This window comes from Dermacentor albipictus, unplaced genomic scaffold (assembly GCF_038994185.2).
Source record: "Dermacentor albipictus isolate Rhodes 1998 colony unplaced genomic scaffold, USDA_Dalb.pri_finalv2 scaffold_28, whole genome shotgun sequence".
Taxonomy (NCBI): Eukaryota; Metazoa; Arthropoda; class Arachnida; order Ixodida; family Ixodidae; genus Dermacentor; species Dermacentor albipictus.
Genome location: NW_027225582.1, coordinates 2,991,351 through 3,017,687, shown reverse-complemented (window position 1 = coordinate 3,017,687; position 26,337 = coordinate 2,991,351). Strand labels below are relative to the sequence as shown.

Genomic DNA, 26,337 nt, shown 5'->3' with positions numbered 1-26,337 from the left:
TTTTCTATTTTTGCGCTGCATTGAAATTATTGCATATTTTCACCACTTCTTTCTGTTGTGCCTACTAGGCCTTGAATGTATATAATAAATAAATAAATAATATGTGAAGTCATCACCGTCTTGTATGACGTCAGTAGTGATACAGAAGGTAGTAAATATAACAACGTTAAGTATGAGCAATTATGGGTAAATAATGTGAAATAATGTGAATAAGGGTGGAATAAATTGCATTAAGGTTCGTACAAACTATAGCACGGTGGATTACGGGAGATAAAGGTAGTATTGTGAAGAACACGTGACAATGTATGAACTAACGTATCATGGTCACGTGACAATTGCAAGTGTAGATGCGTGAAGCGATTAAGTTTTCCCATTCCTAAGTGACTGTCGATATGTCTTCAAGGATTCTGGTGTTACTGGCATGACGGCCGCTCCAAAAATGTATCATCCAGAAAAAGAACGCCCTTTCACTTACAATTCCATTATCATTATTTTTCGTGCTCACAGGAATATTAACATGCAATTAAACACTTCTAGAAAAACTGCAGTAGCAGAGCGAAAACACGAGAGCAACTTGCGCAATTCTGCACTAATATTTCGGTGCCCTTAATAGCCCAACAAAAAGTGGTGAAATGGAAGAAGCTGTTTGGATACATTGCTGAACAAACAGGGACGTGCTGTTGGACGAGCCTCTGCTGTACAATGGCATCAACATACAATTTGCATGGTGAATCCATAAAGAAGACTTATAGAGGCGAGATCACGTTGGAAGTTCTCAAAGCCGAATTTCCACGTACGTTGCCTAATTCATTCAGAGGCTTACTAAGCTACTGATCTGCTTTCTAAGTGCATCCTCAAATACAGCTTGTAAGGCTGAGCCTATATATTAAGGGCTGGTGTCGTCAAAGCTGTAATTTCTTATCCAGAGCATACGCACTTGCAAACGCAGTCTTCAGTCTCCTCATGAATGTTTACGCGTCGCTGTCGCACGACCAAGATGTGAGCGTCTTTATCGAGCGTCTTTATCGCTGAAACTACGCTGTGACCTCGCAAAGTTGCTTCGTTCGGACGCAGCGAATAATCTAATCGCACCAGCAGAAAGCGCCGATCGTCTCGCTCACGGTCCCGATTTGTGTACTGTACCCTCAGTGATGCAGCACAGACTGCGCCCCCCACACCAAAATAAAATGCCCCGCACGAAACGTAGTAGTAACTACCCGCCTCACCGCTCTAGTTAGAGACCACAACGAAGCAGCAGCAAACAGGCGGCCATGCGAGCAAGCAAACCTGTCAGAATAAACGTTCAATTTGCGCGGCCACCCCATGCCCAATGAAAAGCGACCGGAAGTGACGGCGCTGTACCATCACTTCGGCGCGTGGCAGGACGGGAAGGCGGAAGCTGCGCCATCATGCTCGTTTTCGCGTGCGTTCGCGTCGCGCGCTGTGCGAAGTAATTTTAAACGTGTGATTAGTTTTGCGCGCGGGGTAGAAAAAGATGTGGCCCATGCTTTGTGTATTACTCGTGCCCCACTTCAAAGCAAAGCGTTCGTACGCACTGGAAGATGGATCCACGAAGGCTGAAACGAGAAGTTGCAACGTGCCCGGTCGGTAGTACTGGCATGATGGAAACTTTCAGGCAAGTGCCCGTTTATTTGGTATTTGTTTTGTTCGCTTTAGAAATATCTCACTGTGATCTCGTAGCATAATTCATAATTCGCTAATGTAAGAGCAAGAGCAGCTGCACTCCTACTAGGGCAAGTTAACTACCTCGATCGCGTCCCGTGTGACTAATGTTTGTCAAATCAACATCGGGCGTGGTGCGCCTGCATAGTTACGCTTTGTTTCTCAGCGCTTGAACGTTCATTGATGTGATTCTCTTGTGCGTTCAGCGCGGCTGCTTGTACAACGCCTCCTTTATTAAATAAAGGAGGCGTTGGCTTGTAATACGGTCGTTCGCACTTCAGTTAAATGTGGTCGACCACTTTTGCGTCGCGTAGAAAAAGGACTGGCCTAGCCACCTTTCGAAGGAACCGGCGCGGTATTGGTTCTCCCTGATGCGGTCGCGTGCTGCTGTTGCTGTTGCCGGACGCCTTCAGCATTTTTTCGGCTCGCTTTGTCTGTGCGTGTGCGCGTGCTCGCGCTCGGCTTGATTTGTGTGTGCGTGTGTGCGCTCAGCTCAGCTCGCTTTGTGTGTGTGCGCGCGCGCGCGCGCGCGTTCAGTACATGCCGGTTTGTATGGGCCGGCGTGTTTGCGCGTGCTAGTGCGTACGTGTTTTGTGAGTGTGTTGTCTGTGGGTCGCTGTGTGTGCGTGCACGTGTTAGCGTGTCTGCCTGCATGCATGTATGTGTGCTTGTTTCTGTTCATCAATGTGCGCGTGCGCGCTTTTGTGTCTGCGCTTTGAGAGTGCGTATACTTGTGTGTGCGTGTGGGTGCGTTTTGTGTGCGTGCGTGTGTATTGCATGAGGCCGGTAGAGTTTTACTCGTAATAAAACTCTTCCGATTTGGTGCAGCGAATGTTCCCGCCTGAAAGGTGAGTTTGGTTTCAAGCCACCCTGGACAACTGCTGTATGAGGCGCCGTTTCTCGGGAGGACCAGTGGGAAGGCGCCAAGTATACGCTTCGTCCTTTTTCCTCCCATGCACTGATAAATCAATAGCCTTGTTTTTTATTGTGAAAGGCACGGTACATCCAGAGCATAAATAAATGATTTCTTAATCTGGTAGTGTGTTTTAAAGACGTGGATTTCCCATTAGCCCACATTTCTTTTGATGCAGACAACCGCTGAAATTGTTAGCGGCAGGTTATTCGAGACGTTCTACGTATATAGCAATTGTCTTCAGGAGCTTTAATGAATTTTGAAAATTTGAAGTGTTGTGCTTTAGAGGTATCATATACAAGCTTTAGGTCTCCGAGTAATTTGCATGCCCTTCGAGAGCTGTCGCCTATAGCCCTATTGAAATTCGTAACTACAGTTTGGAGCACTGGGGAAGCTAGAAGGCTTGTCCTGGCTCTCGAGAAAGTGTTTAAGCTGGTGGTGTAGGTTGAGGAGTTTGGGGTTGGTAACACAAAGGATTTTTTATGCCTTAGCAGTAGGAGTGAAACAGGATAAAAAAAATGTATGTGTGTCAAGCACAGGAAGCTGCTCATATTGTAGAAGGTAGAAGCATGTGTGTGCATGTGTGTGTGTGTGTGAATTCTCTCCTCAAAAGGGAGTATGTGTGTAAGTAGCTATTTCATTGCTGGTCTGTTGGCCAAGAATTGGCAAGAAAACACAATAATCAATTTAACTTGAAATAATAAACTTCAAAGCATACTGGCGTACTGGCGACAGCAGCATACAAGCATGCAGCTGTGTGACAATCTTAATGCATGACTGCAACATCTGGAAGGAGGCTTGCTTCTTCAGTAAGCAGCACAAAGTCCATATTCTTGGCTTTTCTCATTCAAACCAAAACGAGGCTCATTGCCAATGATCTTGTCTTTTGCTCTAATAGCATTTGTTTATCTTGTACTTAGAGCGTCGTTTCTCGCAGGTCATGCAGATGGTAGCAGCAATTTCACAATGCCCAGCCTTGGCGCCCCCCATCAAGAGCAAGCCACTTGCGTTCGCCTTCAGACAGATGGTTAATGTCTTCTTGAAAGCGGTTGAGAAGACAACATTGTAAGTAGATATAGTTGTGTAGTGTAATATAATAAGTCAAGTTATAATTTAAAACTCAGGCTCCTTGGCCGCCTAAGCTTGATATGATGTGTGGTTGTGTGTGGTTGTAAATATTGCCGATGGTACAGTGCATACTGCAGGTATGACTGCTGATCCAAAGTATACATTTGCATTTTCTTGATGGTCTTTCATAATGAGGATTTTCTTTGTGCAAGAATATTCACAGAATGCCGGGGCATTGTAGCATCATATTCTTTATTGTGCATTCACTGCTAATTTCGTATGACCTTCCTGCTACCAATTTATTTGCAGGAAAGGAGTATTTGTTTACTCTCTGCAATGAGCTTGTTATTTGCTCATTGCATTACACTCTTCTACCTTTAATTTATTCCCATATAATTATCAAAACCTTAAAATTTCAGCTGTTTTTATTTTGAATACAATATCAAAATCAAAATGCACCGGATTGCAATCTAGACTGCAAGGGATTTGAAGAAATTACAAGAAACCAGGACCTCTCGAGAGCGTTAAAAAACGTTTCCGCGGGTAATGTGCCTAATTGTACTAAGCTAGCTGCTCACGAAAATTGCAAGCATATTTCATTTCACATAGTTTTGCAGGATATAGCAGGCCTATCATAGTCTCTGAGCACAACCTTACCTCATTTGCATCAAGAAAATGTCTCGTGCTGAATTTGGGACAAGTTTTGAAAAATGAATGTATCATAATTTTGAAACTACACAAAGTATTGGTTGAGGCTAGACAGTTTTCAAACAACTTGACCATGTTGAACTTAGCCATTACAGGACGGAAAAAAAAACATGCACAGGAGCACTCAATAAATGAAATGTGAGGCTTGTGGTTATTTTCCACATGCAAAATGTACTTTTAAGCGAGAGAGGGCAGGTAGCCAATTTACAACCATTGTGACTCATGCGGATAGTAGCAACACAGGATGAGAAATGGTTGTGTCTCTGAGGTTCATTGAATATGTGAATACTCATATACAGTACACCCCCCCAACCCCTATGAGGGGTAACCGTGCAATATGTTTTGGGCAAGAAAAACGATTGTTCTAGGAGACAAGAAATTTCAGGCTCTAGTTGAGAGGCTACAGAAAGAAGGACCATGTAAATAGTCACAGATTAACATAAACTGCATCGGAGTGGCATCACAGTTTAGAGCATGAAGTGGGAGCATGAGGAAGGATCATAAGTTTAAATAAGGGAATACTACTTTTCAGTGCATTGCCAAGCTAACCCATTGAAAGAAGGGGGCGTGCTCTAAGAAAAATAGTTGATCACACGCTAAATTTTCGAGGAAAGCATGCCCAAATGCCCATTCTTACTAAATTAGTAAATAAGAAATACACGATAAATTTTAGGATGCAGAAAGTGTCTAATAAACTGCATTGTAGAGTTGGATATTGTTGGGCTGGATGCATGTATTTCAGGGCAAATGAGAATGCCAGTGGGGATTCCCTCATTTTCATTTTGTGTGCAGACTCTGTAAAACAGTTCTCTTTGTCTCCTAGTGTAATAATGTTGTGTAAAAACAGTCATTTTTTAATGCCTTGTGCATTTGACTCTTAATGTGCCATATCCCGTAAGCTTCTCACCTGCAGTACTTATAAAGTGTAATGCAGATATATTGCAGATTTCATAATGTCAATGTTGTATTAAGGTCACATACACACTCTTGGACAAATGTCTGTTGTTGAGAGATGTCATTGGTAGTCTTTAAACTTTATTCACTCTTATTTTCTATGGTGAAAAGGCTACTGTAAATTTATGTTTTTGCTGCTGTATGTACCTTGTGTTCACAATGACATAGTGGTTTAGCATTCACAGTAACATGCAATTCTTTAATTTGCAAAATAGAAACTTCTCCTACCTTTCACTTGTCTTGCCCAGTTGCCTGAGCGGTGCATTCTGCCCAGTCACATTAATTATCATTTTTATGCAAAGTACGTGTGTAATTGCACGGGCTGAATTCTCATGATTCTCTTCTTATTTTGCTAATGCAGGATGCAAGATTCCAGCAATGCCATGCGCTGCATTTCTTGGTGAAGATGCTCAGAGAATGGAGTCCCTGCACCTCGTGGTTAACCGTGAACATTTCTTTTTCTTTTGGAAAGCTAAAGGCCATTTGCTGCATCACTTGCATTTTTGCAGCTCAGATGTGTACTATATTTTTCTAATATTGAATCAATATTGGCTGTTCAGTATAAAAAATGACGTACAGCGTGAAGGACAAGGACTGCGAGAGACACACTCCACTGACTTTCAACAATATTTTATTGCGTTGCCACATCGTGTGTGTATACACAGAGGGGTCATGCGCAGAAAATGAAAGCAAGTCGCAAGGGGTGTTCTAACAGCAAGTCATTGTAAAAAGAACATGGTCACTTGAAAAAAAAAACATCACAATTTCTATCTGTTTAGATACAAAATTTCACTAGGGGTCAGCGTGATGGAGGGGCAACTAACGCACACACTACCCAGTTTTCTGGTGAAATCAGCTTCAATAATTTACCGGGTGAGCTGTGTCTCGCTGAAACTTCCCTATCTTAAAGAGGGGCATGCAGCCGCAGTCCCGGCAATGAATGCCCAAGTGGCCTTGAACAGTGTTATTGACGTTGTTATAGTGCTCTCTTAAACGATCATTTAGGCGCCTGCCTATCTGTCCAATATATTTACTGCCTCAAAATGGGAATTTGGGAAACCACATTCGTTGCACACATCGCAAAACGTTTTCTGTGCCCGGCAGAGCAACAACTCTGACGTGATTCAGGCGCGTTTACACACTTACAGAGCCTTGCCAGCTTTTCCGGGGCTCAGAAAAGGACTGCGATTTCTGTAGGTTCCCTAATCTTTTTTAGCCTATGGGAGACATCATGAACATACGGTAGCACTGCAAACCTGTGTCTTTCAACCGGCTGGTTCCTTGACCGAGCGCGCTCATCATGTTTTGTGCACTTCAGAAGCTGTTCTGCTATGCCTGAAATTAAGGCCAAAGGGTAGCCAACCCAAGAAAGGCAATCAGCCTGTGCAGCCACGCTATGTTGCATCTCGTGTGAGCAAGATTTATTGAGACTGTTAAGGAGGCAAAGCTTTACAATATCTCATTTGACTTTGTTGGACAGAAGGCAGGCGCCTAAACAATCATTTAGGAGAGCACGGTAACAACGTCCATAACACTGTTCAAGGCCACTTCGGCATCCATTGCTGGGACTGCGGCTGCGTGCCCCTCTTTGAAGGTACGGAAGCTTTAGCGAGACACAGGTCATCCGGGAAACTATAGAAGCAGATTTCACTATAAAACTGGTTAGTGTGTGCGTTAGTGACCCCTCTATCGTGCTGACTCCTAGTGAAGTCTTGTATCTCAACAGATAGAAATCCTAATGTTTCTTTTTTTCAAAGGGCGATGTTCTTAGTACAGTCACTTGCTGTTAGACACCCCTTGTGACTCATATTCTGCGCATGCCCGCTTTTGTACAAATACACATGACGTGGCAACATAATTATTGTTGGAAGTCAGCGCAGTCTGTCATCTCTCGCAGTTCTTGTCATTCAAGCTGTACGTAATTTTACCTCATTAATTGCAAACTATCCCAAGAAACTACCCTTGTTCAGCATAATTATAATGTTTGATACGACCATTTGCTGGCAAATGTTAACAGTGTGATATTTAACTTGAACTTTTGCATGACTGCCTATGCCTGTGTTCTTTTAGTAACCAGAGTATGGCTAATTTATTAAACCATATTTGCTAATTTGCATGCTCACATGCTATAGCATGCCTTAATCTTGAATTGCTGCATCTAAGTGCAAATAATTTAGAAATTTACTATGTATTTTAAAACACTGTCCACATTTTGTGCTCAGCAAAATCGTTTAATCAACAGTGGTTTGTTTTTATCAGGCCTCCTACTGCACTTTGCACCCAGGCACTAGTAGATGTGGAATATGCACTCTTTTGATTTATAGTAAGAAAAGAACCTATTTTCAAAGTACATATTGTATATGTACCAGTGCCTTAGAGTTACAAAACAAAAATTTACAGAAACTGGTATTGTAGTTAGAAAAACCGCTATACAGCACCTTTAGCCCAGAGAACTCTCGTTTCACAAAAGAGGACCAACTATGGAGGCACTAAAAAATTCTACGTATTTTTTGTGCTCAAGTAATCTTGTTGGAAATAGAAAATTAGCAATAATGCTTCTGGCATAAACCTCACTTAAAGCATGTCTATGCTTGGAAAGTATTGTTTCAGTCTGAAAAATGTTGGCCAGTTATGCTTTACATCGACTTTCCAAACTTTTCATAATGCTTTGCGATTACATTAGTGTACAAAATAACACGTGCCTTTCTTGTGCGTTTGCTCTGCATTTCAATTGCTTCCCTAATTCACCTTTGCAATATGCCTTTTTTTAAGGCATCAAAACTTGAATTTTCGTTCACTGGAGCCTAATACTAAAATTTATTCCTTTATATGGCCCAAAACACTGCGAATCAACCCAGGCTCTTTCAGTGCCGCTATACATAGTTTCTTCTCTAATAACAGATTTGATCAATACATATATTTTAGGTACCTTTGTGGGGAATGTACATGTTCTTGTATTTACCGATGTGTTTGGTGATTGTGCATGTTTATATTTCATGTGATTTATGTATATGTTGTACTCTGTATTGCAGCATGCAATAAATATATTTGCGTTTTCTTGAAAATGCAGCATATATCTTACCAGTCTGTGTTGCATGTTATTTGGATATGGAAATCGTGATAACCTTGGTGTTGATATACATGCTCAAAAGTGTCAAGTTTGCTAGGTTGTATTTGTGCAGCGAAGACAGGTTTTTCAATATACACCATGAATTACTAATATGTAATGTGATCCACACGTATAGGTGCTGTGTATGCCCATCGAAGCTTCAAGGCCGGCTGTTCGACAGTGCGTTTGGTAGCCGAACTTGAACCTTCTGGCACACGCAATAGTTGCGCGAGGATCGCTGTACATAGTAGTAATTGAAGGCGTGTACTGCCGAATCTGCCTTCCATACACGCTAGAAATAAAAGGGTGTACACCCTTCCAACACCCACACAGATGGGTGTTAATTTGGACGAGCACCCTTACACCATAAATTTATTTTGCTGGACACCCTTCCTTTAGGGTGCTATAGTGGCACCCCAACTGTAGGGTGTAGACAACAGCACCCTTAGGGTGTTCGTCTGGCGACAAACTGATTTACACCCTTAAGGGTGTTAAAATGTTTAGTGTGCATGCTGAAGTGACTAGCGCAAGAGTGTACGCGGTACATTAAAAAGGCAAGGACATGCACTTGTGCTTGTCGCTTGTCGCCGGTAAAATTTTGGGGGGGATTTTTCACTTAGGAGCGATGTAATCATCAGTTCAAATTGCGCTGTCACTCCGCCCCCTCCCCCCCCCGGCCGAGCGCCGCGCGCTGCTGCTCACGCTGTCGATGCGAGCGGATACCGGAAACCGGGGCGTAGTGACGTCAGCACTGGTGTTCCGTTCCATCGCAATCTCACCGATCGTGCCTGACCGCGCTCGTTTCTGCGTGCGTGCCGTGATAATCTGCTTCGCTCAACCCTGCATTCCTTTGTTTGTGTGTATGTAGAGTGGTAGTTGACGTGCGCAGCATAAATTGAAGTGGTGGGCCGATCATGCCGGCGTTCGGCGCAGCCTATGGTTGCACGAACACCAGCGGCCGCGATGATGTTCCGATGTTCCATTACTTCCTGCAAGACAAGAAGCTTTCAGCTAAGTGGGAGGCTGCTGTGCATTGAGAGAATTTCAGGCGCTCAAGAAAAAGTGCTGTGCTCTAACCACTTCTGTGACGACGATTAATACCAGAATTCATCACTAATGCGTGCATGAGGGAGAGTACGACTTCCTGCTAGCAGACTTTCTAAACGCAGTGCCGAAAGGTCGGGGCAACGAACACACCAAGACGGGACGGGCGCGGGTGGACGGATGGTAACTGGTCTTGGAAGACCTTATGAATACACGAACTCGTCATAATCTGGATTTTTATTTACTGCTAGCTCCTTCGTGCTAGAATGCAGAACGGAAGGTACATGTTTATCTCCCACCCTTAACGCAGGTTTCGTACACTCTAAACATTTTAACACCTTAAGCGTGTAAACGACTCATCCCATGGGTGGCGCCCTTTTTGGGTGTATTGCTACACCCCGGACAAATGGGTGCAAATTAACACCCCACAAAGCAAGGGGTGTTAATTTGACGTCACCTTGCCTATGGGCGTAAAACAAACAACACCATTTCTATATGGGGTGTAACACAGACAGCACCCTTACATCATGGGTGTAGCATGGACAACACCCTTCCAAAAGGGTGTTATTCCTACAAGTATTTTAGCGTGCACTACAGCCATGTAGATAATGGAGAGACTAGCTGTTGTGAATGCTGCCTAGCCTTAGCTATGGTACTACCTTGTTCAGTATGAGCCAGTATCTGTGAGGCGTCGTCATATGGCGCCTCTGGTCTGTCATGTGGTAGCATAACGTGCGACCCTTTCAGGCAAAAAATTTAAGTTTCAAGATCGCAGCAATGCAAACACCCTATGCTTTTCGTAATCTTCCTCTGTAGTGATAGTACACTGCCGGCAGGATGCAGAGCGCAATAACAACGCGCGCTGCACTAAGCACACACGATCTCCCGCACCTTGGTGCACCAGTACTTATCCCTCCATGGAAACAGCACACAGCCAAAAGCATGATGTTACATGGATTTCAGAAATAATTAAAAACCTCCACTTTTCTTGGTCAAACATTTTCGCAGCAACACCAGCCCGACCAGGAGGGAAAGACACCACAGCTCGTTGTTGTAGCTCATATTGAATGCTATAAGCGCAAGCAATGCATGGATTGGCGACGGTAACAAGTGCAGTACTACAGAAGCATACGTTTGCCTGTCAAGTAGTTTTTTGCCGTTTTAAGCACACATTTTATACCTCTATTCATCAAAGTTGTCATTTATCTCCACGGGATGCTTCCACTAGTACTTTCAGATATGACTTAAAAGGCAGCAATGAAAGCTAAAGAACAAAGTGCAACAAAGCGCTTCCACATCGAATGTTTGAGCATTTACGAAAAAAACCATGTGTAGCTGTGCATGCTGTTCAATATATAAGCATGCACTATTTCCTGAAATTTATGCATGCTCCACTTACTGCCAGCGACCTGCTTATACCCAATAATTCAGTTTAGTTTCACCATGTGCTTGCATTGAATATCCCACAGGCATTGTAAGTTAAGCTACCAGAATAACAATCAGCTAGTCTAAGGTTACCTAATTCAACAAAATCATTGTAAAATTTGTGACGAAATGTCAGAAGAAAAGCATTTATTATTTCATTAAAGAGAAATGGTTACATAACAATGTTTGCACATTTTAAAAGCAAAAAGGAAGATAAGGAGTAAAACCATACCAATACAAAGACATAAGCACCGAATATTAGCACAGGTTTGCTCAAATAAATTTTAAGCGGAACAGTTTTTTTAAATAACCTCACTACGAACTATCACATGTTTTCATTTGAAAAGCACTGCATCTTATTATAACGTACAAAAATAACAGGTCACATAAGAAAGAACAAGTCTGAGTGTGTCTATGTGAACACAAGGATAGAAAGTTGGGCGAGTTGGTACAGTAACATGATCTTGGATTGTAGCGCGAAGTGACACGGATAAAAACTAGAAGCAGACAGGATGAGCGCTAACTCACAACAAAATTTTTATTGAAACGAAGAGCACATATTTATATATATAGGTGATTGCAAAAAACTGCAGCATAAGAACATGACAAGGTATGAAGACATCAGTTAAACATATCAGGAAGTAACGAAGTCAAAAAAGGAAACAGCAAAAAGACTATTTCAGATTAACACACGTGTTGTGAAGATATTGAAATTCGCATTCTAACAGAGACAAAGATGCATGGCTAACGCAAGTCTTTCCTAATCTTTTAACGTGGAATGCCTCTATCTATTTGTTGTGAAAAACATTGTTTCATATTGTGTGGACATGATTAGTAATGGCAAACTAAAGAGCTGAGTAAACTAGTCACGTCCACACTATATGAAACAGTTTTTAATAACAAATAGATAGGCTCGAGAAGGCTAGTTATCCTGTGCATTTATTATCACTAACCTGCGAAAAACTTTCAAGATGGGTAAAAGGCCCCGCTAAGAAACAAGAAAAACAGAAAAAAAAGGTTTGCTGTGGTGCCCTATGTACATAGATTATCCCATGGTTTATGGAACGTGGCCAATAGATATGACGTGGATAAAGTTTCCTCGGCCCCGCAAGTTGTCTATCATGTGCCTATGATAAATAGGAAAGTTGAAAGGGGTGGCAAAACAGAAAAGATGATTGCGGCGTTAGGTATGTGTCCCTTCTTGTGCCTTGTAACACTGGTATAGTTTATCAGGTTCCTCTCAAGTGCGGCTAGACTTACATTGGACAGAGCGGCAGGTGCACTAATATTAGACTAAAAGAACACAAACATTCACTTTACAACCCTAATGCTTCACATCTAGCGTCACTTTGTTTCAATTGCGGATGTAAACCTTTGTTTGAAGACACAAAAATTCTTTCGAAGCACAAATGCCAAACCGCACGGGAAATAATCAAGGCATTCCACATTAAAAGATTAGGAGGGACTTACGTTAACCATGCATCTCTGTCTGTTAGAATGCGAATTTCAGTATCTTCACAACACGTGTGTTAATCTGAACTAGTCTTTTTGCTGTTTCCTTTCGTGACTACCCTACTTCCTGGTATGTGTTTAACTGATGTCTTCATACCTTGTCATGTTCTTATGCTGCGGTTTTTTGCAGTCACCTATATATATATATATATATATATATATATATATATATATATATATATATATATATATATATATATATATTCTTCGTTTCAATAAATATCTAGTTGAGAGTTAGCGCTCGTCTTGTCTGCTTGTGGTCTGTGTCCATGCCACTTCGCGCAATGATCCAAGAGCATATGTGAACAAAACATGGCTAGTTATAAGTAGTGAGCACTGCACGAAGGTTGAACTTGAGAACTAGTTATAGGAAAGACATATACTTCGCTCAGTTGAACTGCAAAATATTGCAAATATCACAAAGAAAGCATAAAAACTGGGCAGGACAGAGCACTGACTGTTAGTTATAGTTGCAATATGCACACCAAATCTAGGCATAAACAGTCAAAACTAAACTGCCGGAAATGCTCATCTTTCGAAGAGACTACTGAGGAACAAAAGTATTCTTTTTATAATTCCATCTCATAGTTTACTGATCTAATTAAACTTGACACATGGCCCTTTGTTTGTCACAAATGCCCTGTTCTCGTTACATATGCATGATTACCAGCCTTGGTGAAAGAATGACTTGCACTAATGTTTTCAACACCGGTAAAAATGCTGCTTGTTCTCAACTTTCTGTTGTGACAGAACACTTGTGGGCAGTTGTGAACGCAGTTGCCTATAGGGCTCAAACACCATGTTTTGGCTGCACAGGTACTGTCTACCAAACACCTGGTTCAAGATAGCTTGCATCTCGGAGTGTGCAGCCAAACTGGTGGCACAGCATTTTTTTTTCACCTCGCCAGTTGATAAAGCCTCAGCAGCTGCAATCACCTGCGATTGCTCGTAAAGGTGCCATAAGGTCAGGCAGCAAACACAGATACCACGTAGCAAAACTTTCAGAGTGCATTGTGTGAGTCGAGTTGTGTAATTTGTGCTTTACTTCGGCAGCACTGCCACATTCACAACTATTCATTGCAGCTCCTAAATTTCAACCATATCAACAAAATAAATTAGGAGAGTTCCTTCAGTATGGTGGCAGGTGCTCAGCTGCAGGCTTTCTAGAACCATGCATTATCTTCAGACAGTGCCAGTACAGCCCGTAGCACATCTTTCAAGCACTCCAGACAAGTACACCGATTAGACTGTACACAGAGCATCTGGTGGCCATTTACCTATAGAGGCAAGGTAGCCTCTAGAACATGTTTTGTGGCAGGCATGCTGGGCACTTTGTCCACTGAAATGCTAGTGCCATTTGATGCTTCAGTGCCTGTAGTGTCTTTTACATCTAAATGAATATTGAATACATAGTAGTAACATGAAGACGACAAAAAAAGCCATCAGCCACTAACTGTGTGGCAAATCTGGGTGCAAGCTATTCTCTCATCAAATATACCTGTAGGCATTCCGACCAATGTGCTCCCAAGATGTATGAGGCATTAGCCATTGCAGAGCTGTAAGGACATGACAATCGTAGGATGATTATGTTCTTGAGGCTTTTTCCCCACTGTCCATCTTTTGAAACGTGTATACTGTAGTCATGAAAACAAAAATGCTAAACTGGCGTGTGATTAGTTTTGCGTCTTGTTGTTTGTTTGTTTATTTATACTGTCAGTCCAAGGATGGACCATTACAGGAGTGGATAGAAATACAACGACAAATATACAAAATATCGGTACGTGTTGAACAAAGAACAATACAATAGCAGTATCTGTAAAAAAGTGACATGCAGTGATCAAAGACAAAACACTCGTAATATACGCATCAGAAACAAATGCTATGATGCAGTCATATCCGGAAAAATAAGATTCTCTAAACGAGCAGTAAAAGCACTGACAGAGGAACATGTGACAAGTGGATTGGGTAATTCGTTCCATTCCTTGATCGCCCTTGGAAAGAAACTATACTTGAATATATCATTCCGTGTAACTGGCGGGTGTATGTATAAACTGTGCTTGTGTCTGGAGCGTTGATCTGGTGAAATTATACAGAAATCAGTGCAATTACGTTTAACCTGGTTATGAACAATTAGGTAGAAAAATTTCAGCCGGTCAAACTTAGTCCTTAGTTCTAAAGCGGAGAGGTTTGCGCGTCTGCATAGTTCAGTAGGAGAGTGCACGCGCTCATACTTCTTAAATATGAATCTGGAGAGGAGTCGTTGAACTCTGTGCAATTTATGACGGTTGGTTATAGTGTGTGGGTCCCATACAATGTTAGCGTATTCAATAATTGGCCTTACTAATACCTTATATGCCAAGCTTTTCACTTCTGGAGTTGCGCTGTACAGTCTTCGCCTGAGACCCCATAAGACTTTATTTGCTCTGCTACACACCTGATTGATATGCGCATTCCATCTAAAATCTTGGGTAAATATTAGTCCTAGATATTTATATTCTGTTACTCTTTTCAGTTCCTGTGGACCTATGCTGTATTTGTACCGCAAAGGCACCTTCTTTCTTGTTATGGTCATACAAACTGATTTTACTGTGTTCAGTGACATTTGCCATTCATTACACCATTTTAATATTCTTTGTAAATTGTTGTTAAGTCCTAACTGGTCACTTAAAGATCCGATCCTGTGGTAAATGACGCAGTCGTCTGCAAACAACCTTAGTGGAACAGTTATATTGGAAGGCAAATCAATAATAAACATAAGAAATAAAAGGGGACCCAGGACACTGCCTTGGGGTACTCCAGACAAAACTAGTATGGGCATGGATTTAATTTTGTTTATTTCAACATACTGCTCACGAGGCTGAAGGTAGGAATTAAGCCACTTAGTAATATTTGGATTTCTAAATATTTCATCCGTTTTTAAAAGGCGTTTAGGATGTGATACTTTGTTGAACGCTTTGGCAAAGTCTAAAAAAAATTAGGTCGACCTGTCCTCGGCAATTTAAAGTTTTTGAAAGATCGTGAATGGTTTGAACAAGCTGCGTTATTGTAGACAACCTCTTGCCAAAACCATGTTGTGCTGGTGATAATAACTTGTAAGCTTCCATGTCATTTGACAGATGTTTACAAACTATATGCTCAAGTAGCTCCGAGCAGGTACTCGTAAGAGAAATAGGCCTGTAGTTTCCTACCTCAGATGTGCTCCCACTTTTGTGAACTGGAATTATTTTAGCTTGCTTCCAGGCTGTAGGAAATGTTCCCTGGGTGAGCGAAGATTGAAAGACTATGGTAAGATATTTAGCAACCCATGGAGCATATCTATACAGGAACTCATTCGGGATGCCATCGGGGCCGGGGGATTTCTTAATGTTAATGCGCAGAAGAAGGTTCAGGACAGCTGCCTCGTTGATGAGAAGGTCAGATGCTGAAGGGCGGTCAGAGGTGTCACGAAAGTACGGAAGTGTGCCATCATCATTGGTGAACACGGAGAAAAAAAAGGAATTGAAATTTTCTGGACGTTCTTGGTTAATCCTTTTATCCTCGTCTTTGTGTAGTTTTTTAGAAGGGTTCACATATCTCCAAAATTTACTAGGTGCGTTATGAAGGAAATTTTTCACTGTTACATTAAAGAATCTCTCCTTGGATTCCTTGATCAGACGGTTTAATGAGCTTCCTAGCAACTCATTGAAATGAGCCACGATGACAAATTCAAACGCTGTTACCTCTTCAGACATTCAAATTTCTTAAACACTAACAAAAGCCGGTAGGCATTAGAGTGAGCATCACCTAAATACATTACACTTATTTAAAGTTATCGCACCACGTTGTGCCAGGTAAAAATGTTAGAAACATAAATGTTAGGATTCTACAGCCAGCCATGAAAACTAAATAAAAAAATGATTAAGCTTTCTTAAACGGGTACAGGAGCTTTACAACTGGCCGTCTTGGTGATGGGCACGCAGATAGATGAGCAGCAATTCCACTGAGACGAGAATGTTGAGGGCTTCGCATGGAAGTGTTCGAGACACTGCAGAGTAGTTCTTGGTCCACATGAAGGACGTTGCTTGCGGTTGCGGTTGTGGTAAAAAAAGCACGGTTAAGTTTATACGATATTTAATACGCAAGAAAAGAGGTGAGGCATGCAGACAGGACACGAGAGTAGAGAAGTGAACACGAACGCGAGAAACATGAAAAATTTCATTAAATTGTTTTAATACATAAAAATTTTCTACTATGTGTCATTCATTATGAGGCTTCATAACCGCAAGATATTTCATATATAAGGTGGTAGAATTATCAGCTTGGTCAGTTTGTACATGTACAAGCTCGTTTGAGGCAAGAAATCAAGTTTCGCGAAGACAACATCAACATTCTTGATTGAAAAAGGAACACCTTACATGACATGCAGTCCTGTGAGTGGGAATCGCACAGTTCAAGAAAAACAAATTAAAACTCGCACACCGATCCTCAAAAAGGATTAAGCACCAGCTACTGCAAAAAGCTAATTAATTGATAGGTTTTAGTAGCACAAGGGCATCTTTGGCCAAAGAGCGCGAAGTCTGTACTGCAAAAGACAAATTTAGCGCATCGTTACAAAGCAAATATATAAAGAAGACTAATGCCTCTCTGCGCTACAGTTGCTTTACTCTAGCATGAAGTCATTTTAATGCATGCACACGTACATACATACACACGCTACACCCAAGTGTAACAACTGCAGAATTAAAATTGGGCAGCAACGAAGTCGCAACCTTTAACCCTTGATCCCAAGCTGTACTAGTGACTGGAGGTAGTACCAATATCGCCAATGACGAGTCGCAATCTTTCTGCCCGATGTTATGCTGCTCTGACTGTCAAAGATGAGTTACAGTCGGCATTGAGGGAAAGCTGCCCTCAAGAGCAGCTTTTATTTTTGTGTTATTTCTAACCAGAGACCAATGAAGTAATATATTTTTAGAATGAGAATGACACCGAAAAATTGAGTAGGTAAAAATTTTGGAAAATTTTGTACATTTTTCCGAAATTAACTTGGGGGTTAACAGGTAAAGCGGCAATCCAGGAACCAGAACAAGTTTTGACATGTTTGCTACCAGTGGATGCTAGAAAATATGTTGGCATTCTGTAGTTTTGTCCAACAATGCAAAATGGATTCTTAATAACTGAGGAAATAAATGGAAAGGTATCATGAAGTATATTTCGTGAATGCAATGCCGAAGCACTCAACTTCTGTTACTATATATCTCCACTTGATTAACCTGCACTTTCTGAACTAGTTCAGGAGGTGCTGCATTTTACTACTTGTTCCACCAGTTCAACGTGGCAGCAACTGCACGTTGTGATTTGTTTTACTTAGTGCAAGCTTTTGTACAGGGCGAGTTCACAGCATTCCCTGCACTTGGTCGAAAGGTAGTGTATGTTTACGCAGCAGGTGTCGTGTCGCTTCCACACGAGCGAGGTGCAGAAATCATAGAGTTTCATACAATAATTACTAGAGGGAACTCTGACGTTAGTGTCTACAGGAGACCAAACAAGAACAGTTGTACCAGCATGGAAATTGTGGGAAGTACATGGATTTGCCTAAACTTCGTCTGTTTGGCTTCAAACGGCTTTGTGACTTTGTAAACTAGTCATTTTCAACAATATGCTGTGTAATAAATAAATAAACATTAAAATCGTCCGACGACAGGATTCAAACACAGGAACTCTAGAACAGAAGTCTGATATCAAAACCATTGAGCCACGGAGGCATGTAACGACAATTGAGTGGAACGCCCTGATGAATTTATCGGGGGCATACCAGTGCCTTGAGACACTTGGCGCGTTTCGATTCGGCCACTTGGACAAGCTCAATCGTTGCAATTAATAGCAATTGTGCGTGTTGGCGGCGTCTTCTGCACTTCGAAGAGTATAGACTGCGCTGAAATATACGATAGTAAGATTTATATAGCGTATAATATACGAAGCCACAAGAACGTCTGAATTCAAAAGCCCGAATATCAGAAAAATCCATGTGCTTCGCATCATTCCCATGGTGGTACGACTGCAGCGCCAGAGTTCCCTATAGTAATTACTGTAAGAAACTCTCTGGCAGAAATAACCGAAGTGACTGGCATTTTGTTCTGGAGTAATAAACTAAGTTTTACTGTCCCATAAATCTTACTGGTCAGTAATTCCAAGTTTTAGTGCAGTCACATGTCTAGTAGGCAATTGTGGTATTTTGCATAAACATTGCAAAGCCAACTGTCATGAAAGTTCACTCTGGTAAATTGGTTATGATCGAGTAGCATAGACTACTGAAGCAATCTCTGGAAGGCAAGTGAAGTAATTTTCTTATTACCAGCCTTTAAACAGCATTCGAGCATATGACACATGTACCTCGGATATGCAGATAACATTTCCTTGACTCAATAAGAAGCGATGCTTCATGTTCCACGAGGCTACTTCAATCAAAGCAGTATTGGTGCTCTCTAAAAACAATGCCAATGCAGATGATCCAAATACTTTTCAGGGGCAACAGTTATGCCTGAAATCATGCTAGATTAGTTTTTTTAACACATGATCAGACCATCTTAGAAGTGCTTCTTAAAATCCTCCTATTTATTAGACTAGTCACATATCTGTACACAAAGGCTACTAATTAGGTCCCATGCTATATCGTCATCTTAACAAAAATTTCACTCAGTAATACACATGCTGTGATAAGATTCGAGACCACATTGAGATGCTGAACAAGGTGAATTCATTATATTTAAAATGAAGCTCCTGTTCTTCCAAACGAGAAGAACGGATACTGATGGTCAAATTTTTTCTTAATCGCCACTGGAAGATGCCAGGGAAGGCACGTGAAAACTTATTTGTAATTTTCTATTTAAATGGAGAAATAATAAAGGGAAATGAAAATGGTCAAAGAAAAACCAGCCATGGGGGCAGAACGCACCTACAGCCTTTGCATTAGGCATGCGATGCACTAAGCACTGTGCCACCGAGGCAGCATTCAACCATCCACAATAGCCCCTCAGATTGTCGACGCACGAACACGGCCATAGTACCACAGTGGTTAGTATATCACATGCGTAATGTGAAGGTTATCGGTGCGTTCCCCACCCACAGGTGGATATCTTTTAATCCACTTTCATTTACCTAGAATTTATCATTTCTATACTTCATATAAAAACTTAAAACATGTTCCTGTATGCTTTCCTTGGCCTCATTATCTGCTGGATTCTTCCTGTTCTGTTACTTCCAACACATACATATTCTCATCTGGTAAGTAAACAGCTTTCAAGCCAGTTTTCTAGCCTTCATAACGCCATGAACACGACCAAATATCAAGCGAAGCAACTGTCTGCTCTCGAAAATTATTACCGTTTCCATTTACATACCTATCGCAGCCACAAGCAAAAGTCAATGGGCTAGCTGTCCACAAGCCGCAGATTAGACTGACAGCAACATATTACGGTAACGTAAAACAATTTCCACACTGACTTAGCAGCGCGGTGTGCTCTAAGTGCCACAGTTCTCGTTTGCCGGTCGAAATTCACACCATGATGACGGGCACTGCATCTTTCATGTGAAATATTGCGCGCTTTGCTCCGGAGCTCAATAGGAGGGCGAAACGCATTTGCACGTACCTGAAATCCGCATGCCGGAAACCTGTCGAGGCTTCCGAGAACGGGGCACACAGCCATACACCCGTACGGCGGCTTGACTTGGACGTGAGGCACTTCTATCAAATATTTCACATGCGACATATCGCACACCGATTGCGCGAACACGAGAAAATGCCGCAGGTCACAATGCGACGCCGTGCACCCGTGCATCTAGCGAAGAGCTGCGTGCGCGGACTTGTAGAAAAACAAAACTATGACAAAACGGCAGGCGCGAAGGGATGGCGGCTCTCGTTGCGGAGACGAAGCGGACGAAGCAATGAAGCGCATAGAGTTAGTAGAACAACTCTAGAGGAAAAGCTGGGCCGGAAAAGTGAGAACCTCTAGGGCGCCGCCCTGTTGCTACTGGTCAATGTGGCCAGCGCAATTACTATTGAAAGAGCTGAGAACAAGTACAGGTCACCTTATGCTTTGTCACCTAAAAACGCATACCTGATGGCTTTATGAAGGTGGTACGTTAATATTAAGTTTACAGAAAGCGATCGCTAAGTCCGTGACTTATGTAAATCACGATGTACGCATTCATGCAATAAAGGATGACGCGAATTTCGGTTTCGAATCTGTTTTTTGGATGCGTAGTAGTTTCGTTTGACATGCGATCGCGCGTCGACATCGGACGCTATGACACACTCGTGCCTTATGTGCCACCGAAGCCCCGAAGTGGTCTGGCGTATACCTTCACATGTAAGTAAACGAATGTATCTCCTTGTTGAGAATATCACGCGAGTAGGCAGCTCTTGTGGTACATCACAATCGTTCGAGAAGCGTCACAGTAGAGCGTTTTTCTGCATGCGGAGCGCTGTTTTTATTTGCAGGTTTCCCTTCAGTAGGAAATTGCTGGACAGGCGGACCAGCGCACCGGAATTGTATTGGCGAAGCCACAAGCAACTCAAAGAATCTGTTTAATTGTTGCACTTTGAACAATCATGCTTCTACAAAGGCCACAGCAGAAAAACAGCGTGATGAACGAGTATTTCTGCGCCACGAAGTAATCAAGAGGCGAGTGCCTAATGCGGACGAAATAGAGTGCATGGAGACTTAGAACGACAGAAAGCTGAGCTAGTTCGTAAGGATTCATTATGCAAAACAGAGGTGAGGCGTGCAGACAGGACACAAGAGTAGAGAAGTGGGCGGCGCGCGTGTTGTTTGCTTGTAAATACTCTACTCTTGTTTCCTGTCTGCACGCCTCACCTCCGTTTTGCATAACGAGTGCATCAACCCACATATTAATAGCTTAGGCGTTTTATTAACTGTGGAATATCTTCAACACTTCCTTGCATGCCATTTCATGTCACAAATTTGTGCAGCGAATCTATTTGCATGATCGACTCCGGGCCTGTGGGACCGTTCACTTGCACTTGATGCTGAGTCTTTTACATGTATCCATAAACTGCAGATATGCACATCAGATCCCTGCGAGCACTTTCAAAATTCAATTATTTTCGACAACAGGCACATATGCAATACTGACATAATCTGGAATACCACTAAGCAGCTGGGACACATTTTTGTTGACCATACTCGCAGGTAAAATAAGTACATCATGTGGACAGCTCCAGCTCATTTTCCTTAAGTCAGTGTGTACAAGGGTTATGCAAAAATAATTTTTTTTTTCTCGCGCACCGATTATTTTGCTGTATAAGCAAGAGAACCCACCACGTTAGTGTAACGTATCTTGTGCATCACACTAATATGGGCTTTCATTTACCAAGTAAGATGAGTTACTTTTATGGCTCATTCAGTCATATCACACTGCAAGCTGCATTCATCAATCTTCAATGGGATTTTGCAAACGTTTAATGAAACATCTTTCCCTTTTATGCAGATATGCAATGGCAAGCCTTTCCATGTGTTCCAAAAGTAAAATTTAAGCTCTAAATTAAAGAAGATATTTCTAGTCAGAAACAAGCAAAAATAGTGAATGCAGAGTATCAGAAGCCCAAGGTACAGAAATTATGAGAAGTGTCGAATGGTTTTAAGGAAAGAGTCGTATTTAAAAATGCAAGACCCTTTAGTGGAGGTCAAGCAAGTCAATATAGGTAGAATACTCTGCAAAATTATGCGAGTGAGGGGATGTCAAACAATGGGCCAGGAAATGCATTGTTTTTCTGCAAAACAAAAGCTGATTGCCATTACATAAGTCACTGATAAATCATGAGTCATCATGATAAATTCAGGAATAAACCAAAAAAACAAGACACGCAAAAATAAAACATTTAATGATATTTCAGCAGAACTTTTTGTTGGGCTAGTTGGTGCATATTACTGAAGTACTATAGCGCCAAACAGACGACACAAGAAGAAGAGACACGGACATCAGCGCTCGTCCGTGTCTCTTCTTCTTGTGTCGTCTGTTTGGCGCTATAGTACTTCAGCCATTTAATGATGCTCTCTCCACACTGGGATAAATAAAAACAAACACATCACATCTAATGTGGACATATCAGATGCCTTGTGAAACACTAAAGGAACAATTCAGTTTCGAGCTATGGCACTTGCCGCATAGATGTGAGGGGGCCTTGCACCAATAGTGATAGTTACCACTGCATTTAGAAATTGAAAGCATTCGTGCAGACAAGGATGATTCTTTATATTTTTGGCTACCACTTCAAATGCCTCCACCAAGTGTTACAATGCTGCATGCAGCCATACTAAGGATCTCGCAACAACACCTGCAGGTAAAAAGCAGAAGCAGTCAAAGTGCTGGTGTGTTCTGGACACTATGTTTGAAAACTTTTAGACAAGAAGAGTGCAAGAAGCAGACATAACTGCATTTATTTCCATAATTCCTCATTTAAATGGCCTTTTCTTTTTGCTTAGACAATGCCTACGCCTAGCCACAGCAGCTCCCTCATACAGACTCCACAAACCAAGAGGCCGTGGAGGCAAATGCAGGTAAGAGACAATAAGCAATAGCACTGGTATCGACATTCATCTAATTTCTTTTTATTTCATTTAGGCAGCCAGCACACCTCGAACAGCCACCTTGACTGCGGGTGTGTCACCCTAGTCGCGAAGGAAACATTTGAGGGAAAGTGACAGGCAATGTGAACAGCCACTTCTCCATGTAAACAATACTCTTTCTCTCGGATGACTCCTACGCCTCACCACGCCAGCACACTTGTGCACAAAGATGCCGCAGAGGCATGTGCAGGTCAGAGGCAAGAAGCAGTGGCACTGGTGTCGACATTTACCCAATTTCTTTTTCTTACACTGAGGCAGCCAGCACACCTCGAACAGCCACCTTGACTGCGGGTGTGTTGGTTGATTCCTGTTGTACATATGCTCATAATAAACTTCAGTAAACTTGAGCTTCATAATAAACTTGAAGGCAAATGGGACATTGATGCATTGTATTTTTGAACATTTATTGTACACATACAATATATGTTATACTTTGCAGTGCTACAGAGAGAGAGAGAGAGAACAACTTTAGTGAAACTGCCTGCAGAGTCGGTTAGGCTCCCTCCACGCAGGGAGGACAAGCTTTCACCGCGACGCGGCCACTACGTCAGTCTCGTGCATTGTGCTCCTCGAGGTCTGCGTGCCTCGCTACTTCCGGGGATCCGAGAGGGTCGCCGCCCCCTTCCTGGGGGTGCTGCTCCCTTCTCCTCGGTTTCGCGCGGTCGCTGCCTCTCTAGAGCTGCCGAGACCTGCTGGACGGCCTTGAGTTGTGTCTCTTGGTCATAGCTCCTCGTTGCAGCCTCTAGCTGCGGCGGGATCGTTGTCTTCTCGCTGGCTTCTCGCGGATTTATACTACAGTACCAAAGGATGTGGGCCGCGGTGGCTCTCTCCTTAGCGCACAGTCTACACACGTCACTTGCGTACACGCTCGGACACACGTTCTTAGCTAGCACCGGGGTGAGCAGGGACCCCGTCTGTAATTGCCTGTATAGCACTGCCTCCTTCCGGGTAAGCCCCGGGTGAGGTGGCGGCATAGTCTGTCTGTTAAGTCTGTACCACTTCACTATTTCGTTGAAGGTGGTCATCTTGTCCTTGGCACTGCACCACGACCAACACTCCGAGTCGGCCGCGCTTGCAGCTGCGCGGTTGGTTAGTCCTCGCGCGGCTGAGTTGGCCGTCTCGTTGTGGTTCACGTTCCCGCGTTCCGACACGTCACTGCCCATATGGGCCGGAAACCACTTGATCACCACAGCTCTTTTGTGTTCGATGTGTTCGGCATTGCGCAGTATGCGCGCGGCTTCACTACATACCCTGCCCTTGGCGTAGTTCTTCACTGCCGTTCTAGAGTCACACAACACTGTAGTGCATCCGGGGTCGGAGATGGCCAAGGCGATGGCCACCTCCTCCGCTCGGTGTGCCTCTCGAGTCCGGACGCTCGCCGCGGTCTTCGTTGCACCCGTCGATGCCCCGACAGCCACCACCGCGTATGCGTCGCTGCTCCCTCGATATTCCGCCGCGTCCACGTAGACGGCGCCTTCTTCTCTGGCGTGGAGGTCCACGAGAGCCCTGGCCCTCGCCAACCTCCGCTCCTTGTTGTGCTCGGGGTTCACGTTCCTCGGGATCGGGTAGACCCTGAGCTTTCTGTTGATGCTATCCGGTATAGGTACGTCTTCCTGCTGGTTGCCTTCCCTCGGCTCGAGGCCAAGGTCCCGCAGTATCTGTCTTCCGGTTCTCGTTTCAGAGAGACGCTCGAGTTGCGCCGTTCTCTGTGCTTCGGCTATTTCGTCCAGCGTGTTGTGGACTCCCAGCGCCATGAATTTTTCGGTACTCGTGCTCCCGAGGAGGCCGAGTGCCGCCTTATATGCCTTGCGTATGGTGGCGTCTATCTTCTTACGTTCGCTCGGCCTCCAGTTGTGGAAGGCGGCAACGTACGTTATGTGGCTAACTGCGAAGGATTGAACGAGTCTAGTCAGGCTCTCCTCCTTCATCCCCGCTCTTCTGTTGGACACCCTCTTGATGAGTCTCATTGCCGCGGCCGCTTTGCCCACGAGCTTGTTGACAGTTTCACCGTTAACACGGTTTCGCTGGATGAGCAGCCCGAGCACTCGAATCTTCTCGACCTCCGGTATTACCTGTCCTCCCGCTGTCTTGACCGTAATCTTGGGACGCTCGTACTTGGCTTCCATATTCTTTCTTTTCCTGCCCGCTCCTGTCGGTGGAATCACCAGCAGTTCTGACTTGGCCGGAGAGCAAACGAGTCCAGACCCGCCCAGCTGTTCCACGATGGCGTTGACCGCTTCTTGCAACGTTGTCTCGATGTGTCCGTCGCTTCCTCCCGGTACCCATAGCGTAACGTCGTCGGCGTAGATGGTGTGCCGGACTCCCGCTACTCTTTTTAGCCGGTTGGCCACCCCGATCATCACGAGGTTGAAGAGTAGCGGGGAGATCACCGAGCCCTGCGGAGTTCCCACGCTGCCCAGCTTCTTCTCTTCGAGCTTCAGGTCTCCCGCGCAGATTTCGGTGGTCCGTTCCGTCAAGAAGTCTTTGATGTACTGGTAAGTCCTTCTGCCCATGTTTAGCCTGGATACTTGGGCCAAGATAGCCGAGTGCCTCACTTTATCGAAGGCGCTCTGCAAGTCCAGCCCGAGTATGGCTCTGTTGTCATTGGTGCCCGTCGTATCGTCGATGATCTCGTTCTTCAGTAAGATCATGGCGTCTTGCGTCCCGAGCTTCTTACGAAACCCGATGATGGAATTTGGGTAAAGCTCCGATTCTTCCAGGTAACGCTGCCACCTGTTCATGAGAACGTGCTCGAGGACCTTTCCCACGCACGAAGTCAGCGAGATCGGCCTGAGGTTCTCTATGTTGGGCGGCTTGCCAGGCTTGGGGATGAGGATCGTCTTGGCTGCTTTCCATTGCTTGGGCAGCCTTCCTTCTTGCCAGCACTTGTTGTAGAAGTTCGTGAGCGCTTCGATGGCCGCTTCGTTGAGGTTCTTGAGCGCTCTGTTGGTCACTCGATCGGGACCCGCGGCGGACCTGCCATTGAGATCCTGCAGGGCAACTCTGACTTCCCACGTCTGGATGTCTCGGTCTAGTGTCTCGTTCTCGTTGCCTTGGTAATCTGGGTGTCTTTCCGTGGGGGTGGTCGGTAGGTACTTGGCGTCCAAGCGCCTCTTGACCTCGTCCTCCCCGTGTTCGCAGATCGCCTTGTGTAGGATCCTGGCCAGGTTGTTTTGTTGGTGGCCCTTGGTCTTGGTTTCGTCGAGGAGGTGCCGCAGCATGTTCCACGTCTTGCCCTTGTGCATCTGTCCGTAGCACTGCATCTGTCCGTCGGCCTGCAACGAAGCCGACGG

General features: G+C 43.7%; 2 long non-coding RNA genes and 1 pseudogene across 3 annotated transcripts; 2 read left to right on the top strand and 1 right to left on the bottom strand.

Moving 5' to 3' along the window:
- Window positions 1–1,393: 1,393 nt before the first annotated feature.
- LOC139052632 (uncharacterized) lies at window positions 1,394–6,994 on the top strand. 2 transcript variants are annotated; one of them, XR_011509998.1, is made up of 3 exons: window positions 1,394–1,636; window positions 3,534–3,661; window positions 5,688–6,994. It is a non-coding gene; the product is annotated as an uncharacterized lncRNA (long non-coding RNA). The 2 variants fall into 2 exon arrangements; XR_011510000.1 differs by lacking the exon at window positions 1,394–1,636 and adding an exon at window positions 2,509–2,610.
- Window positions 6,995–20,684: 13,690 nt separating this feature from the next.
- Window positions 20,685–23,233, top strand: LOC139052643 (uncharacterized). The gene is made up of 3 exons (XR_011510008.1): window positions 20,685–20,764; window positions 22,901–22,975; window positions 23,040–23,233. It is a non-coding gene; the product is annotated as an uncharacterized lncRNA (long non-coding RNA).
- A 305-nt stretch (window positions 23,234–23,538) lies between these two features.
- On the bottom strand, window positions 23,539–25,907 carry LOC139052638 (uncharacterized; annotated as a pseudogene).
- Between the last annotated feature and the right edge of the window lie 430 nt (window positions 25,908–26,337).